Here is a 13,528-nt window from a genome sequence, read left to right on the forward strand (position 1 = left end):
AGTAGGAAGCTACAAGTATGTAAATTTTAAGGTGAGTTTAGAATTTAGAATTGATTGTATCGAACAAACGTCTTAAATTCTGGCTCAAGATTTAGGTGAATACTAGCTGGTTAAACATATTATAAAAAAAGATACTAATAGTTATTTACGCCAAAAAAACCCATCATCAACAGTAGGAAGTTACAAGTATGTAAAGTTTACAGTGAGAGGAGAATTTAGAATCGACTGTATCGTACAAACTTCTTAAATTCTAGCTCAAGATTTAGGTGAATACTAGCTGGTTAAACATATTATAAAAAAAGATACTAATAGCTATTTACGCCAAAAATAAAACATCATCAACAGTAGGAAGTTACAAGTATGTAAAGTTTAAGGTGAATTTAGAATCAACTGTATTGAACAAACTTCTTAAATTCTGGCTGAAGAATTAGGTAAATGGTAGCTGGTTGAATATATTATCTAAAAAAAAACATATAGCAATTTAGCCAAAATGAAAACAAACAAAAAATAAAATATCATCAACAATAGGAGGCTACAAGTATGTAAAGCTTATAGGAAACTGTTTTTAAGGATGCTCATGGTTGCAATGAATAACAAGGAGCTGTCCAGTGCTGAAACCTGAAGATTAATGGATATTAGTGATGAGTGAGCACTACCATGCTCCAGTGCTCAGCACTCGTAACTTCTAGTGATGAGCGACCATTACCATGTTCAGGTGCTCAGTACTCGTTACTGCTAGTGCTGAGCGACCATTACCATATTCAGGTGCTCGGTACTCGTAACATCTAGTGATGAGCGAGCACTACCATGCTCGAGTGCTCAATACTCGTAATTTCTAATGATGAGTGAGCACTACCATGCTCGGATGCTTAGTATTCATAACTTCTAGTGATGAGCGACCATTACCGTGTTCAGGTGCTCGATACTCGTAACTGCTAGTGATGAGCGAGCACTACCATGTTCAGGTGCTTGGTACTCGTAACTTCTAGTGATGAGCGAGTACTACCATACTCAGGTGCTTGTTACTCGTAATTTCTAGTGATGAGCATGCACTACTATGCTCGGGTGCCCGATACTTGTAACTAGTGATGAGTGAGCACTACCATGCTCGCTACTTCTAACAAGGAGTCAGACGCTATGACGGGCTCAACTCATTTACCGAGTATGATGGAATTCAATGAGAAACAAGCATTTTTCTGGAAGATCGTCTGGAAAAATGTTCGAGTTCCCCATTCACTTTCATTATACTCGGTAAACAAGTCGAGCCCGTCCGAGCATCTAACCTGCTAGATTCGAGTACTGAGCACCCGAGCATGGTAGTGCTCGCTCATCACTAATGGATATCCTTAATGGGGATGTATTACCAGGGGCGTACCTACAGTAGGTACAGGAGCTGTAATTGCACCCGGGTCCTGAAACCTAATTGGTGTCCTGTTGGAGCTCTTGCATTGAGGCCCAGGTACTTCAATTTAGGCCAATATGTATAACCTATATTTCTTTTAATTATTAAATCAAATATTGATGAATATTCTAATTTAATTTGGTTTTATTTTCTAATTGAAGGTTTGATATTTTATTTCTGTATTTGAGTATGGAGGCAGCCATCTTGCCTAAGGATATTGTCACAGATGTTAGAGATATGCATTAAAGTCACCATATTGACCATAGAAAGGAACAGTTTGGAGATGTTAAGAGGAGGCAAGCTGTGACCATTAGTTATTGTGAATGGTAAATCATGTGGATCCTAAACTTCCCTTATTCTCATTAGACAAGGCGAGTCCATCCGAGTGTTCGACCTGCTCGATTCGAGTACTGAGCATCATTTACTAATGGATATCCTTAATGGGGAAATATAACAAGGGCTGTAACTACGGTTGATGAAGGAGTTGTAATTGCACCCGAGCCCTAGAGCCTAATCAGGGATCCCTCTGAAGCTTTTGCATTGGGGTCCATGACCTTCAAGTTAGGCCAATGTGTATAACCTATATTTCTTTTAATTATTGATCCAAATACTGATGAATTTAATCTGTTTTTTTTTCTAATCTATTTTCTCTATTTGATTATGGAGGCAGCCATCTTGCCTGAGCCTATAGTCACAGCTGTTAGTTATGCATTAAAGCCACCATGTTGACCAGAGAAAGGAACCGTTTGGAGATGTTAAGAGGAGGCATGTGACCATGAGTTATTGTGAATGGTAAATCCTGTGGATCCTGAACCCTATCTATATATAGGTGTAACCTTTCATTGTATATCTGCCTATGATGATTATAGGTGACTGCTGAAAGTTTAGGCCTACAGGACAGGAAGTGTCATTGTATTAGAAGGCTCAGAGACCAGAGTAAGCGCTATGTGCGCACGTTGCGGCGTGTCACTGCAGAGATTTCTGCAGGGATTTGACAGCTCTTGTGCGATTCAAATCGCTGCAGAAACACTGCATAATGGATACAGTTTTTCTGCAGAAAAAATGCCGATTTCATGCGCTTGGGATGCTGCCCCCACCATAGACGGAGTGGGAGCTGCATCCAAAGTGCACGAAATAATTGACATGCTGCTTTTTTAAAGGCAGCGATTTCGTCAAATTTGTGACATCCAAATCGCTGCGTTCAAAAAAGCATCGTGCCCATGGATTATGCACAATCTTCATAGATTGTGCTGGGGACGCAGGACACATGCGCTTACGCTGCAGTGCTAAACGCAGCGTAAACGCATGAAATTACGCAACATGCGCACAAGCCCTAAAAGTTGCAAGATTTCAGGATCTTTTCAAAAACATAGATCGAAAATAAAAAAATCAACGGAAATATTAAAATTATTAGAAAAATATAGAAATTTGATTTACAATCGGTTATTTCTGATGACAAATTCCCTTTAAAACATGGTACAGGATTAGTAAAAAAAAGGTGTACTTTTTTTTTTCTAGGAACAGCACCACTTCTGCCTATAGGCTGTGTCTGGTATTGAATAGCAAAAACAGAGAGTGGTTCCACACTACGATCCAATGTTTTCACTACAGCAATCATGCATATCGGCTTCTGTGATAATCTCTAGTGGTAGACAGGTGGTGCTCACTCTAACTAACAGTCCATATCCATAAAAATCAGAAGATTGGGTCAGCGGTCGGATGCAAGTTTCACAAGGATGATGGCCGTTTCGCGCCTACCGGCACTTCCACAGGTCCTGGCCAGGGGACACACACACACACACACACACACACTTATATTTTTGTACAATCATGGTATCTTAAGATACTATATATCTTATTGGAATGACTTTCCCAAAAATTTGCTAGAATAAAATCTTCTATTGGGCTAAGAGGGAAGTGTGGGTACTCGAATATTTCACACTCTCGCTCGTTAGTAGTGATAACCTGAAAAAAGGCATAATTTGTGTCTTTCAATACGAAAATAATGAATATTTCACCAAAATATCAAAATTGTGGTAATTTTGATGATTAATTCAACTTAGTATAAAAATAAAATGGCGCGTAATTCCATGTAAAACGTTCTGTATCGCATAATTCGCATTGCTTATCCTCTGTATTAAATCAAATACATGTTTAACTATATTTATCAATCCTATATTGGATAACTCCCCAGTTTATATAACGAGATTATGCAAAAACCCCGTGCATAAAACAAGTGAATTGTCACAGTATACATTTACACCTACATGGCAAGAGAGGTGCAAGATACTGTATATTTGAGAGAGCAGCTATCTCGCAAATTAACCCATTACAAGCACAGCATGTCATTCCATATGAAAAGGGCAAGGAAACCTATAATGATTGATTACGTTATTGGCAAGAAGATGTTTACTACCTCAATAAGCTCCATTCGTGCGTGTCCCCGAGTGACATTTCTTTGTGCATATGTAATGATTTCTTGACGTCCTCAGCTGTTCTTTCTGGCTAAACATGGGTTAATTAGAGTTAATCTTAGTAGCTCTTTGTGTATAGCTGAGTCTATGTCCCTCTGGGGCTGTTGGATAAAATGCTGAACCAAATTAAATGGCCGCTATCAAGGTCTGTTTTATGAGTCATTCGTTACATAGACAGACAACATTTTCTCTTATGAGTGAGTGGTGCTCAGTGATTGTTTTAGGTGAAATCTTATGTTAGTGAATTGTTTTTTACTATATTATTGTATAGCAAAATGAGCAAACGAGAACACAATGTCACTATGTGTGTCTGTGTTAGCTCTACCAATGCCAGATGACCTTGGCATTTATGTGGGCACATTATATATATTCTATATTATATTGATGACTGCAGACTTATTTTTTTAATCCAATGTATACTAAAAAAAATAAATCAGAAGACGATTGCATTTGAAGCCGATTTGGAATTCATCACTTGTCACTGCAAATAATTTTTTTGGTTTGATTTACAAATAATTAAATACAATTTATTTATAATACACCCTGAAAATACAAAAAAAACAAACAAGATTAAAAATGTATGATGATGTATGCGATCTCGTATGCGATGTGACACGCCCAGGTCGCATATGCGATCTAATGAGATTGCACGTAGGTCGTTCATTTGCTGTCACACGAGCGTTAGTAGTCTATGTTAAATTGATCAATTTTGTGTGCGATCCTTTAGATCATGTGTTCTGTGACGTATGCATCGGGCACCCTTTTTTTTTTTTTTTTTTTATTTATTGACTTGCCAAGCGTGTGTAATGTGTAGGGATGCGTTTTTACTATGTCATCTGCCATTCAGCTCTGCTACATGGCCGCTGACAGCAGACACTGACAGCCATGTAGCAGAGCTGAATGGCAGATGACAGCAGACACAGACAGAGCCGCACTGTCAGAATGAACTCGGGTGAACTTCACCCGACTTCATTGTCATGCTGCAGCTCTGTCTGTGTCGCGTCCTGATTAGCGGTCACCCGTGAAGGACTCACCGGTGACCGCTAAACTCCTGAGTAAGTGAATTGAGCAGCCCTCTCTCATACTCACCGTTCCCCGATCCCCGGCTCTGCACGGCATTCACACTGGTCCGGCGGCTTTTACTGTTTTGAAAAAGCCGGCCGCCCATTAAACAATCTCGTATTCCCTCCACACAGCAACTGAAGACAGCTGCGCGATCAACTGCTGTCACTGAGGTTACCCGCTGTCACTGGATCCAGCGGTGGCCGCGGGTAACCTCAGTGACAAATCAGCTGATCGCGCGGCTGTCTTCATTTGCTGTGTGGAGGTGATCGGAGCGGCTGTGTCTGCTGCAGCTCCGGTCACCTCCATGCAGCAGCGCTGGAAGCGACGCTGCATCATCCTGGATTACGCCGGACAAGGAGGGCTTTTTGGGGCTGATTAAAGTGGTGAACCAGGGTATATGTTTGTGTTTTTATTTCTAATAAAGGATTTTTCGGGCGTGTGTGTTTATTTACTGTAATTTACAGATTAATCATGGAAGGTATCTCATAGACGCCTGACATGATTAATCTAGGATTTATTGGCAGCTATGGGCTGCCAATAACTCCTTATTACCCCAATTTGCCAACGCACCAGGGTAAATCGGGAAGAGCCGGGTAGAGTCCCAGAACTGTCGCATATAATGTATGCGGCAATTCTGGGCGGCTGCTGACTGATATTATTAGGCTGGGGGGCTCCCCATAACGTGGAGCTCCCCATCCTGAGAATACCAGCCTTCAGCCGTATGGCTTTATCTGGCTGGTTTTAAAATTGGGGGGGACCGCACGCCGTTTTTTTTAATTATTTAATTATTTATTTCACTGCACAGTATAGACACGCCCACCGGCTGCTGTGATTGGGTGCAGTGTGACACCTGTCACTCAGCGTGGGGGCGTGTCTCACTGTAACCAATCATAGCCGCCGGTGGGCGGGGAAAGCAGGGAATAGGAGATTGTTTAATGGGTGGCCGGCTTTTTCAAAACAGTAAAAGCCGCCGGAGCAGTGTGAATGCCGTGCAGAGCCGCGCCGGGGATCGGTGAGTATGAGAGAGGGGGTAAGAGGGATAGACTGACATGGACAGAGAGTGAGGGACAGAGATAGTGACGGACTGACAGAGATTAGTGAATGACAGACATTGTGAGGCGCTTCAGAACGCAGCTTTTCGGCTGCGCTCTGAAGCGGACCTTTTTTAAGCTGCGGTGCAGAGCGCACACCTGCGCACATAGCCTCAGACATCAAAATCGTATGATGGATGTCACACGTTACAATTGACTAGGTTCATACAACAAAACGTCCAATGTATGAGGAATAAATGACGTGTATGCGATCACCGTATTTTCGTTCAATCTTGATTGCACGTAGGTTTCACACGCAAATACGTCACGAACGATGCAGGATGTGCGTCACTTACAACTTGACCCCGACGACGGATTGAAAGATCTATTGAAGCGTGTAAACCAGGCTTAAAGGGGGCTTTACACGCTGCGACATCGCTAATGCAAACTCGTTGGGGGTCACGGAATTGGTGACGCACATCCGGCCGCATTAGCGATGCCGTTGCGTGTGACACCTATGAGCGATTTTGCATCGTCGCAAAAACGTGCAAAATCGCTCATCGGTAACATGGGGGTCCATTCTCAAATATCGTTACTGCAGCAGTAACGAAGTTGTTCCTCGTTACTGCGGCAGCACACATCGCTCTGTGTGACATCACAGGAACGAGAAACCTCTCCTTACCTGCCTCCCGGTCGCTATGGGGAAGGAAGGAGGTGGGCGGGATGTTACATCCCGCTCATCTCCGCCCATCCGCTTCTATTGGGCGGCGGTTCAGTGACGCAGCTGTGACGTCGCTGTGACGCTGAACGAACCACCCCCTTAGAAAGGAGGCGGTTCGCCGGTCACAGCGATGTCGCCGGGCAGGTAAGTAGTGTGACGGGTCTGGGCGATGTTGTGCGGCACAGGCAGTGATTTGCCCGTGTCACACAACAGATGGGGGCAGGTACCCACGCTAGCGATATCGGTACAGATATCGCAGCGTGTAAAGCGGACTTTAGGCTAGGTTCACACTTCCATTGTTTTGCTTCCGTCAGGTACGTTGTTGCGACGCAATAACAGATCTATCGTTTTTGAGATGTCAACTGATGCAACGGATGTGCAGTTTCACAAGATTCCATTCACAGGAATCCTGTGAAAAAATGGATCCGTCACATCCGTTACATCCGTTGTGCATCCATTCTTTGACGGATCCGTCGTGATGTGTTTGTGACAGCCCACTGGGTGTGCCAAACATGCTGGGCATGCTCAGTAGAGCATGATGGAATCCAGCGCTGGATTCCGTCGTGTGACGGATTAAGACGGAATCCAGCACCATAGACATTGATTATAGCTTGTGATGGGTTGTGACGGACACCTGCGGAGTCTGTTTTTTTTGTCGCTCCAAAAAACGTTACATACAGCGTTGCTCCTGCCTGACGGTCAGTCACTAAACGACTGATCCAGTGCAGTGGATGCAATGCAAGGCCATCAGTCACAATCTGTCGCTAATAGAAGTCTATGGGGAAACACTGGATTCCTGCAAAATATTTTGCAGGATACCGTAATTCCTCAATGCAACGGATTGTGACTGATGCAAAACAATGGAAGTGTGAACCTAGCCTTACAGAGGTTGTCCCCTTTCACTTTAAGAAATGACAATGTGTGCTGTAAGTACTTTCCCTAGGTCCACCTGTAAGTCTACGCCGCTGCTCCTGGTATCTAAGCTTGGCTACGGTGCTGATGTCAGATCAACAGCAAAGTAGCCAATCGGTAAGCTCTGTGGCTCTAAAGGGGGTGTTCTGTTCTGTTTACACTGACAGAGCCGCTAAAGTCACTGATTAGCTGCCGCTCTATTGACGTGACCAGCATTGCAACCATTGCCAGACACATGGAGCAGGGGTGGAGACTTGTTGGTGGATCCAGAAAAGGTTATTAGAGCATGGATTGTTGTTTTTCAAACATTATCTGGAAAAAGATTTATAGTACAAGGCTGCTCATATGGTTTACTTGGACCCTTTCACTTCTCAAGCTCCAGGGCATTAGAGCAACTGCAAACTTTGCACCTACTTGTGGGACACCTAAGACACCTCAGTTCAACATAGATCAGAGTTGAATTTGATGTTAACTAATGGAAACTAAAGCATAATAGATTCTAAATGATCCTATAAAATTTACCTATGGGAAGTTCTAGTTTTCTTAAGACAGCTTTACACCTTGCAATTAGGTGTGCGATCTCGTATGCGATGTGACACGCCCAGATCGCATATGTGATCTAATGAGATCGCACGTAGGTCGTTCATTTGCTGTCACACGTGCGTTAGTAGTCTGTTAAATTGATCAACTTTGTGTGCGATCCTTTAGATCATGTGTTCTGTGACGTATGCATTGGGCACCCTTTTTTTTTTTTAATTTATTGACTTGCCAAGCGTGTGTAACGTGTAGGGATGCGTTTTTACTATGTCATCTGCCATTCAGCTCTGCTACATGGCCGCTAACAGCAGACACAGACAGCCATGTAGCAGAGCTGAATGGCAGATGACAGCAGACACAGAAAGAGCCGCACGATCAGAATGAACTTGGGTTAACTTCACCCGACTTCATTGTCATGCTGCGATTCTGTCTGTGTCGTGTCCTGATTAGCGGTCACCCGTGAAGGACTCACCGGTGACCGCTAAACTCCTGAGTAACTGAATTGAGCAGCCCTCTCTCATATACTCACCGATCCCCGATCTCCGCCGCGGTGCTGCACGGCATTCACACTGCTCCGGCGGCTTTTACAATTTTGAAAAAGCCGGCCGCCCATTAAACAATCTCGTATTCCCTGCTTTCCTCGCCCACCGGCGCCTATGATTGGTTGCAGTGAGACACGCCCCCACGCTGAGTGACAGGTGTCTCACTGCACCTAATCACAGCAGCCGGTGGGCGTGTCTATACTGTGCAGTGAAATAAATACTTTAAATAATTAAAAAAACCGGCGTGCGGTCCCCCCCAATTTTAAAACCAGCCAGATAAAGCCATACGGCTGAAGGCTGGTATTCTCAGGATGGGGAGCTCCACGTTATGGGGAGCCCCCCAGCCTAACAATATCAACCAGCAGCCGCCGAAAATTGCCGCATCCATTAGATGCGACAGTTCTGGGACTGTACCCGGCTCTTCCCGATTTGCCCTGGTGCTTTGGCAATCGGGATAATAAGGAGTTATTGGCAGCCTATAGCTGCCAATAACTCCTAGATTAATCATGTCAGGCGTCTCCCCGAGATACCTTCCATGATTAATCTGTAAGTGACAGTAAATAAACACACACACCCGAAAAAATCCTTTATTAGAAATAAAAAACACAAACATATACCCTCGTTCACCACTTTAATAAGCCCGGAAAAGCCCTCCATGTCCGGCGTAATCCAGGATAGTCCAGCGTCGCTTCCAGCTCTGCTGCATGAAGGTGACCGGAGCTGCAGAAGACACAGCCGTTCCTGTCAGCTCCACGCAGCAACTGAAGACAGCCGCGCGATCAGCTGAGCTGTCACTGAGATTACCCGCGGCCACCGCTGTATCCAGTGACAGCGGGTAACCTCAGTGACAGCTCAGCTGATCGCGCTATTCCCTTCATTAGCTACGTGGAGCTGACAGGAGCGGTGGTGTATTCTGCAGCTCCGGTCACCTTCATGCAGCAGAGCTGGAAGCGACGCTGGACCATCCTGGAACTTTTTTTGCTGAAAAAAGAAGCAGTATGTCAATTGTAGCTGATTATAGCGCAACACTTCGCCTCACACACCATGCATACAGCATGGTCTGTGAGGCAATACATAGCTCTGTAACCCTGAGTCATCATGGTGACGACACAAGGTTACTATGGCAGCGATTGGGTCCCTATGATTGCATTACAGGGATCCGATCGCCATGAAGAGGTAAGTGATTCCTCTGCATGCCTTCTGAATGCTGCAATCGCACAGATCACAGCATTCAGGGAGTTAATCCGCCATGAGCGGCGCGGGCACCACTTTGGGCAGTGAGAGCCGGGTTCTGGCTGTAACATTAGCCACAGACCCGGTGACAATCAAGGGGTTACAGCACTTGAATCCCCGCGATCACCATGACTAAAAAAAAAAAACACAAAAAGAAGCAGGAAAAACGCAGATGAAAAAACGTTCAAATGCAATTAAAAATGCACATTTTTTCAGCTACTTTTTTCCTACCAAAACATGCTTTTTGTGTGCAGAAAAGAAGCACACAAAAAAAGCAACAGGTGCACATAGCCTTATACTTTTCCTCTGATTGTTTCACTCCTGGTTTTGGCTACAAATACTGAGGTAAAAAACTCACCAAATACTGAATGTGTGCAGGTGGCCTTAGGCCTCTCATTGCCCTGCAGTAATAGGGTTGTAGCAATATCAATAATATCATTATCTCCTCTTGCTTTTGCAGGCAGCTATGTAAATCTGGATCTGTGAAAGTGTTTTGCTCCCTCAGGCCTGAAACACACATCCGTGAAACACATGCGTGTTTGGTCCTTTTCCGTATATACCGGAGACACGGCCAAATGTGCACCAATGTTATTTAATGTTTGAGGACACATGTGCGTTCATCATTAAGGTCCATGGGTCCGTGTGCGTGCTACGTTTGTGTCTCCGTTTTGCACGGAAGCATGTCCGTTTTCAGCACGCAACACGCACGCACGGACCCAATGAAAGTCAATGGGTCTGTGCGCACGTCCGAGTGACACGTACGCATCTCTGTTTGCTCCCTGTACGTTTTGTGCTTTTTTCATGTGATGTCGGTCTTTTTTCTTTTTCTGTTTCGTTCTCTCCCTCAGTCCGTCGGTCGGTTGGTCTCTCTCTATGTCTGTCTGTCGGTCTCTCTGTCTTATCTGTCCCTATCGCTGTCTGTCGGTCAGTTCCCCCCCTCTCTCATACTTACCGTTCCCTGATCTCCGGCGCGGCGCTGCACGGCTGTTCTCTAAACGCCGGCGGCTTTACCTCTTTTGAAAAAGCCGGCCGCTCATTAATCAATCTCGTATTCCTTGCTTTACCCGCCCACAGGCACCTGTGATTGGTTGCAGTCACACACGCCCACCACGCTGAGTGACAGCTGTGTCACTGCACCCAATCACAGCAGCCGGTGGGCGTGTCTATACTGTGCAGTAGAATAAATAAATAATTAAAAAAAACGCCCCCCCCCCCACCTATTTTAACCCCTTAACGACCGCGGGCCGTAAAATTACGTCCTAAATGACATAATCTTACTGCCCGCGGTCCTCCGGCGGCAGCATGCCGCGATCGGCACACATCTCAGCTGATTTTCACAGCTGAGATGTGTGCCTGCTAGGCACGAGCAGAATCGTTATCTGCTCGTGCCGATTAACCCCTTATATGGCGCTGTCAATACATGACAGCGCCATTATAAGCGCAATCGCGGTAAAGTTTTACTTACCGCCGAATCCGGAAGTCACGTGACGCGATCACGTGACTCCCGATAGTTGTCATGGTAGTACAGGGTCATGTGATGACTCCTGTACTACACATGAATTGGTTTCACTTTCGCTGTGCCCGGGGCACAGCAAAAGAGAAAGACAGCGTATCTGCTGTTTACAGCCTTCCAGCTGTGATCAGCAGATACTGCAGAGCGATCGGAATGCTGATCGCAATAGCCCCCTAGGGGGACTAGTAAAATAAAAAAAAAAAGTAAAAAAATAAGTTTTAAAAAATTAAAAAAAAACAAAAAAACCTAAAAGTTCAAATCACCCCCCATTCGCCCCATTGAAAATTAAAGGGTTAAAAAAATAAAAAATATATACACATTTGGTATCGCCGCGTTCAGAAACGCCCGATCTATCAAAATATAAAATCAATTAATCTGATCAGTAAACGGCGTAGCGGCAAAAAAATTCCAAACGCCAAAACGACGTTTTTTTGTCGCCACAACTTTTGCGCAAAATGCAATAAGAGGCGATCAAAACGTAGCATCTGCGCAAAAATGGTACCGTTAAAAACGTCAGCTCGAGACGCAAAAAATAAGCCGTCATTGAGCCTAAGATCCCGAAAAATGAGAACGCTACGGGTCACGGAATATGGCGTAAAACGTGCGCCACTTTTTTCGGACAAACTTCCGATTTTTTTTAACCCCTTATATAAAAGTAAACCTATACATTTTTGGTGTCTACGAACTCGCACTGACCTGAGGCATCACACCCACACATCAGTTTTACCATATAGTGAACACAGTGAATAAAATATCTCAAAAACCATAGTGCTATCGCACTTTTTTTGCAATTTTTCAGCATTTGGAATTTTTTTGCCATTTTCTAGTACACAATATGGTAAAACTGATGGTTTCATTTAAAAGTACAGCTCGTTCCGCAAAAAATGAGCCCTCACATGACCATATTGACTGAAAAATAAAAAAGTTACGTCTCTCAGAAAAAGAATGGCGAAAAAAAAAAACGGAAAGCGAAAAATCGGCCGGTCGTGAAAGGGTTAATATCAGCCAGATAAAGCCATACGGCTGCAGGCTGGTATTCTCAGTATGGGGAGCCCCACGTTATGGGGAGCCCCCCAGCCTAACAATATCAGCCAGCAGACGCCCAGAATTGCCGCATACATTATATGCGACAGTTCTGGGACTGTACCCGGCTCTTCCCAATTTGCCCTGGTGCTTTGGCAATCGGGATAATAAGGAGTTATTGGCAGCCCATAGCTGCCAATAACTCCTAGATTAATCATGTCAGGCATCTCCCCGAGATACCTTCCATTATTAATCTGTAAGTTACAGTTAAAAAACAGACACACCCGAAAAATCCTTTATTAGAAATAAAAAACACTAACAAATTCACTCATTACCAATTTATTAACCCCAACAAAGCCCTCCATGTCCGGCGTAATCCACGGACCTCCAGCGTCGCATCCAGCTCTGCTGCATGAAGGTGACAGGAGCAGCAGAATACACCGCCGCTCCCATCAGCTCCACGCAACAAATGAAGACCCCTTGCTGTCATAGTAACCCATCGGAAACCCACGATCAAGTCACGGGTACCCCGATAGGTGCTTAAAATTGTGCACCTCTCATGCTGTCGCCTGTTAAATCCCTCTGTCACTCCGCTCCACCCATGATTGTTAGAGGCAGGTCCTGGCTATAATACACAGCCATTACCTGCTGAGTATGGCGGGCTCACCTCGTGAGCTCACTCCATAAACCCGGATGTCGTGAGGGGTTTAACCATCATTATCCATTAAAAATTTGTATTCTACAACCTATAATTTTGGGGTGACTACCCTAGAGTGATCATCTCTAACTTAGTAACTCTCAACTGTACATCCAAACATCGCTCTTATTCTTGAAGAAGTGGTTCACCGATATTCATTACTAGCCACATCAATATTATGTTGAGAAACAATGTTTCTCTCAAATATCTTGTGTTGCCAATAGTGCCTGTGAGCGGCGCTATTGCACTCCACTCTTCCTCATCGCCTGACCCCCAGGCTCCGTGACCTCTGGGATCCAGTGATGTCACGTCAACTTCCTGTTCACCTGACATTACCGCAGATGGCCGCAGTCTACATAAGGCCTCTTTCACACATCA

The 13,528-nt window shown here is 44.5% G+C and overlaps 1 protein-coding gene across 1 annotated transcript in view; it reads left to right on the forward strand.

The window, feature by feature from the left end:
• Nucleotides 1-13,528, forward strand: part of SNCB (synuclein beta) — a 131,931-nt gene that overhangs the window by 1,875 nt on the left and 116,528 nt on the right. The gene's annotated exons all lie outside the window — the stretch shown is intronic.

This window comes from Anomaloglossus baeobatrachus, chromosome 4 (genome assembly GCF_048569485.1).
Source record: "Anomaloglossus baeobatrachus isolate aAnoBae1 chromosome 4, aAnoBae1.hap1, whole genome shotgun sequence".
Lineage (NCBI taxonomy): Eukaryota > Metazoa > Chordata > Amphibia > Anura > Aromobatidae > Anomaloglossus > Anomaloglossus baeobatrachus.